At 46.2% G+C, this 6123-nt stretch overlaps 1 protein-coding gene across 1 annotated transcript in view; it reads left to right on the top strand.

The window, feature by feature from the left end:
* Positions 1 to 2627: 2627 nt before the first annotated feature.
* The window catches only part of LOC124163067 (serine-rich adhesin for platelets-like), a 191343-nt gene continuing 187847 nt past the window's right edge, over positions 2628 to 6123 (top strand). The window contains exon 1 of the mRNA XM_046539868.1: positions 2628 to 3014. The gene's annotated coding sequence lies outside the window, so the exon portion shown is untranslated. The remainder of the gene's footprint in view (positions 3015 to 6123) is intronic.

The raw sequence follows: 6123 nt of genomic DNA, 5'->3' as shown, positions 1-6123 counted from the left end.
AGCTCGAAAACAAACCAAAGCGCTTAGGAAAACACAATGCGCCTACTTATGAAAAATTATACATACATTTGTATGCAAAATACATCCAATGAAACCAATCAATTTAATGAGAATACTTTAATTATAGCCTTGCAATTTGGACGCTTGAAGACGCTTTTCAGGAATCATGTTGTGGAAACCCACCCCATAATAAGTAGGTATAAGAAATAAAATCACAATATATCCACAACATAAAAATTTTATTTTTGTTACGGGAAATCTACCTTTGTGGCTAATAGTTATGTTTTGCTGATACATACTTCGGAATGAAAACAATTCTCCATGAAAAAAATGTTTCCATTCACCCATATTTCATTCTTCAGTCCGGCATTAATTTGGCTGCCCTCAATCCTTGTAATTCATCAAACCTGTTGTGTTCTCAACATTTCTATTTTATAACTAGAAAATTATCCATCAAATAATAGAAACCTGGCGATCGAGGAAGTGATGCACAAAAGTGGTGCAATTAACTCATTTTTGACGAATAAGAAACTTTTATGTTTTCACTGAATTTCGCTCCTCAGTTTTTCATACGTCCCTCCCTTCATCCCATTCATACAACTTGTTCTCCTCCTCTGCCTTCCCAACTCCCTTTACACAACCACCGATTTTACCTTGTTAGCCGAATATATTTCTATTCATACATGAAGATGTAATGTGGATGTTGGTCTTATAAACTTTTCATTTTCTGTTTGAATTCACGGGCCTATTTTCTTATATTTTACTAATTCAATCAGGCACGATTGGCACAATTCCTGTCTCTCTTCGATTAGATTCACTAGAATTAAGAGTAATAATACCAAAATAGTGGTATTCTTACTCTTGATTCAGTTACATTCCTTCCATATAGGACTTGCTCCAATTGCAATAACAAGTTCACTCTGTATCTGACGATAAAGAATTAGGCATTATGTCGCGGAATTTGGACAAGTTACTATTGTTACGTGGAGAACATAATTAAGAAAATTTCTCATATTTTTCAGCAGGAATCAAACATTGTCCCCATTTACAAAGGGGAAACTTATCGAATGATCTGTTGCAGTAGCTTCAATAGCACACAATTTGTTGTTTGCAAAAAAGTGGGAACATCAACAAGTTTTACAAAACAGCACAAACTTGTCCCAGGCCACTCAACACTAGTTACCACGTTGATTGAACATATTATTTATGCTTACTTTAAAATTCAAATCCACACGCCTCCATCTTCATATTTTATGTCATCTTCATCATGGCAAGAGCCGAGCCTTTCTACGCTTACGCGCACCGTACTGCACAGTCACAGATTCTAAGATTCGTCGAAATAACCTCGATAATTCTGCGACACGCGGAGGCACGATGCCGCGAATAATAGTGTCACTCAGTGACATAACTTACGAGCGATGGAATGGAGGACATCAGGTGCGGGAGAATGTTTGGAGTGGGGGTGAGCGTGTTTTGTGCGCGTTCCCAGCCCACGCCTTCCCGCACTGCGCACGTCTCCCCCACCCCCTTCCAATCCCCTCCCCTTCCTTCTCACCCCAACACTCCGCACATTCGCGCGCAACCCCCGCCCCCCCACTCTTCCCGCCGATCGCCCTCCATGCAAAACCATCTCAAAACCCGCGGCAGAAAAGCCCATCGCCTTCGCGGACCCCACCGACGACTTGACCACAAGGGAGTTGCAGGAACAACAAGAACAATCGGTCCTTATTCTCTCACGGGGCGTGGACTCGGTTTCTTCGTCTCCCCTTCCAAAACAAACAAGGAGAAGTGTTTGGGGGGTTGCATTCAGTGCGCTCAATAATAAAAACAGCATAAACCCGCGCGCCGCGGGAGTGGTTCCACCGGCTAATTAACGAGAGAAAGACACCGTACTCTCGCTCCCACCCGAAATTCTCCCTGCTTCGTCATATTTTTCAGTTTTGCAAACCGTGATCAACGTTCCTCCCTCCGTGAAAATTTAAAGCGACACGCACCAAAGTTCTCAAATCTACAAACGTGTGAGGAAAGGATCCAGGACATATATCTTCGACTGATGCCACAGACGAGACCTGCTCTGGACACTACCAGCTTTGCGGACAGTACTGGTTACCTAGATTCAGGAAAATACTAGGAATCTTTACACGACGCCAGTCCTTCACAAAGTCTGCGACCTAGGAACTCTGGATCCCATACGGAGCAATTGAACATTTGATATTCTATACTCTCATAGATTCCTGGAATATTTTAATTGAAGAGGGCCCGCAGCCCCCAAGGACCATCCCAAGAGCGAATCACTCCTGATTTGTCATATTCTTCTCTTGTGGAAATCACGCCAGTGCCTCCTACTGCCCTCACCTCAGCCTCTATCCGTGAAAACTACTAGTGATAAGTTTACTGATTCCGGTCTGATATCGCCCACCGGCTTCACCCGGTGGCCCGTCAGCAGAGTGGTCCTGCGGACTCTCCCCACCGACGTAGCCGGCTTGCAGACGAGGGACGCCCCGTCGAGTCGCTGAAACAACGTGGTACGCGCCCACCTACGCGAGGCGACGCCCGCCCCACCCTCCCGGACGCGATCCTCACGACGCCGACGCCGAGCCAGGGCCCCCCCACCGACGCCGCTTCCCTGAACCCTGCCATCCCACCGCTCCCCTCCGCCGCCGCACCCCGCCCGCCTCCTCCTGCCCGCACCGCGCCGCGCCGGCACACACAGTGAGCGACACGATCCGGGGAGAGATACAGGCGCGATCTCACATCAACCGGCCGCCCGTTAAAACCAAGGGGAGATTTCGTTCGTGGAAAGGCCGAGAGTGGCTTCTCAGCAGCGGACTGGGGGACTCGAGAGGGCCTGCGGACTGGGTCAAATGCAGCAAGTCGGCGACGGAGTCATCGAGAGCCAGCAACGGTGGTGGTGCTCCACTTTACCCGCGGTAGTGGATGGATCTAACCGCTGTCTTCTTCGCGAGGCGCGCGAAGCTTGAAGTGTTGGAGGCTCGCGGAGCTCCTCCCGGCAGGTGAGTCTCACAGCACGCTGTAATCATAGTGCGCCAGCGGGTTACTGCCCTTCGCGTCTTCTCTTTATTTTTCTAATCCCTTCCCCGAGAGTGTTTGTAAACAAGGACGTGCACTTCCGCGGAGTGATCCTCTCTCTCAGTGCATGCTGGCTAAGCATATTTTACGCCCTCTTCTCGTTTTTATTTTGAAGCCTCTCCTTCGGCGCGTGCACCCGGCGCGGTCTCTCCCACTCCGAGCGTGCCTTCTCGTCGCTGGAAGTTTAAACTGATTATTCGCATGAGTACCCGGCACTCCCAAGCGCTTGATATCGCTTTGAACTTTCACTGGAGTTTCGCGCGTTCTCTTGCCCGGAAAATTACCGTCTAAAATTCTCCATGCTCGTCCGTCGTGACGATTAGTGTTTTGAGAAAGTTCTGGCCACATTTGGCCTTCCTTCACCAAATTACTAAAAGCACGGTTCTTTTAATTAGTTCTTAATCGACGGACAGCTAGGTGAGCTGGCTGGCTATTGTTTTGTCCATAACTTCATGACCACCTTGAGATATTGGCAGGTTTGTGTGACCGACGCTAAGGTGTGTCATAATTCTGAGGCAATTTGCACCTCGGTGTTTACTCGTCCTGTATGAAGTTCCATTGAGCAAAATGCGACGAGCATGGTAACGCATATGAATTCCGAAGCACTCGTGGTTAGGATTACGCTAACGGATTATGCTCTTATCCGATAAATAATTCAGTACCTATTTAAATCTTCTCCACAAATTTTGTGCCACTTTTATCCCCTTGAAAATTCCGCTGAGGAATTAATACCGGTCAGATTACAAAAAAATGGAGGAGTATTAAAGGGTAGACTATGGCCTAATGGGATTCCACGAAGTATTGGCCAAAAAATGTTTACGATACACTTGCGTCCTTTCTAAGTAAAAGGTTCAACTTTTGATATTTATTATTTAGTTTTCAGCTCTTCCGTAGTAGCTCGCGCAACTTGGAGGAGAAAATAGGAGACACTCGAATCACGCACGCAGTGAACAATACGTTTTATATTGCGCGGCAGCACCTCCGGATGATGTCTCAAAAAAGGAGTGTTCCATGTACTCAACCTTTGTCGTTTCGTCATCTGTCACACACCGGTGGCGTACGTGTTTGGGTTCGCGAAAGGCCGTATTTCGTACGCGGCTCGTCACTCTTGGGACGGGCGAACAAATGAAACGCGGGACGTTTCCTTGCGAAAGAATGCGATCCACCTCACTCACTCTCTCTCTCTCTCTCTCCTCACTTTTGTCCCAGCCACAAAGTCGAATCGTTGCGTTCCTTTGAGCCGCGCTCCCCTCTTAATTGGGCTCATAAAAATTATATCGTGAACTGCGGGGGAGGGGCGGGATGATTTCTTCGAAAGAGTGCCTCGACAAGCGGGCCACAGGTAAACAATGCGGAGACGCGTCGGGCTCACGCACAACCACCGTCAATTTTTATTGCTCGTCCTTTGTTCTTTACTCCTTGTTTGCTCTCTTCTTTCGCAACGATTTTAATAGATGCGCCAAAGAAGGGGAGAGCAGCTAAGAATTAAGGAATACAATTTTCCTCGGTATTAAATCATCTTATTTCCAAAAACTTTGAAAATCGGCGCAAGAAACATCAAGAGTAAAGTGGAGGAAAGGGAGCGTGTGTGTGTATGCCACTGATCGAAACCTCAATCGGTATTATACAAATAATATAATTTCGTGGGGGAATAGAATTTCCAGTTCTTCTAGATAGAAATACAATTAGGGAAAGTGGTCTAGCACGGGAAATAATAGAATTAACAGGTCGCTTCCCATTTAAACCAGCCTTAACCGTCAGATTATCTTAAATAATACATAAATATCACATCACGCCTTAAACGGTTCCATGAATTATACCCAGATGAAACACCTCCAAAATTTCTGTCTCAATATCAAACCAAATCTTTGGTTCGAAACCGATTGTGGGCATACAGTTTTTGTCAGCCAAATATTTAAGTTGGGAGATTAATAATATGGAAATATCATTCTTCACAAAGACAACATGCAATAAAGGTCTCATACGAAGCTATGTGAAACGTTGCCTTTGGATCCTCATCAACCGAAACTAGGAGTTATGCTAGCGTTAAGGGGTGCCATCAACTACTCTAACCACCTGAACCCCCTGACTCCCGGAGCCTGCGTGGCAGCGGCCTTTAATTACGTACGACGTGATCCGATAGTCGTGAATCACACTTAGTGCGTGGGAGGGGTAACCCTCTTCTCCATCAGGTGGGGAGTCCAGTCGGGAGAGGGGAAAAATAATAAACACGGCCCGACCACACCTCCAACCCCCTCGAGCAGTGCCTACCTCCCCTCCAACCTTCGCATCCCTCCTGGACCATACTCCATCCCCACTCCAATGCCGTTCCTTGCACGCATGAGGTCTGGCGTCGCGACGCGACTGTTACCAGGGCCCGGGCGAGGAGAAGGCGTCTCGAAGCGATTCCACTTCCTTGGAGGATTAAACGCTTGAGGGAGCTCGGGATATATATATAAACATATATACATTAGTGATCCCATAACAATCATTCTAGATCAACGCTGTAACACCGTCAAACACGCCGAGATGCAAATTCTCGGAAATACGCAGAGGAAATGCGTTCTTTTGTATCCCTATACAATATACATGGTTTGATAAAATTGACAAAGCGTCATATTTTCTCTTACTTCATGAGTGGTCGCAGGGTTTTTTGTTCGAATTTGTTGATTTGGCCGATTATTTTTTTAAGGCTTGATTGCGCAGAGGACTGCGGGCGCTTCAATTAAAAATGAATATCAAGAAACCGGTACCATGGCACCAGCGGTGAATTCTCTGGAGAAATTTTACACAGATATTGCCGGGTGCTTCGACGCCGCACTGTTTTATCGAGATTTCGCATTGTATGAGGACTGACGTCTTTTTAAACAGGCATTCTTCATTAATTTGTAATTTTTTGCTTGAATACGATAGACCGACTTTATTAGTATTGTAAGTATGCTAAATTGCTTTGTAAGTATGATGAGGAACATCCGGGAGTTTTTATAACTATTTACAAAGCCTTACTCGAGGTGAGGACTTCCACTGAAAGCA

Source organism: Ischnura elegans, chromosome 1, assembly GCF_921293095.1.
Source record: "Ischnura elegans chromosome 1, ioIscEleg1.1, whole genome shotgun sequence".
Taxonomy (NCBI): domain Eukaryota; kingdom Metazoa; phylum Arthropoda; class Insecta; order Odonata; family Coenagrionidae; genus Ischnura; species Ischnura elegans.
Note: the sequence above shows the minus strand (reverse complement) of the source record. Positions and strands in the feature narration are given on the sequence as shown.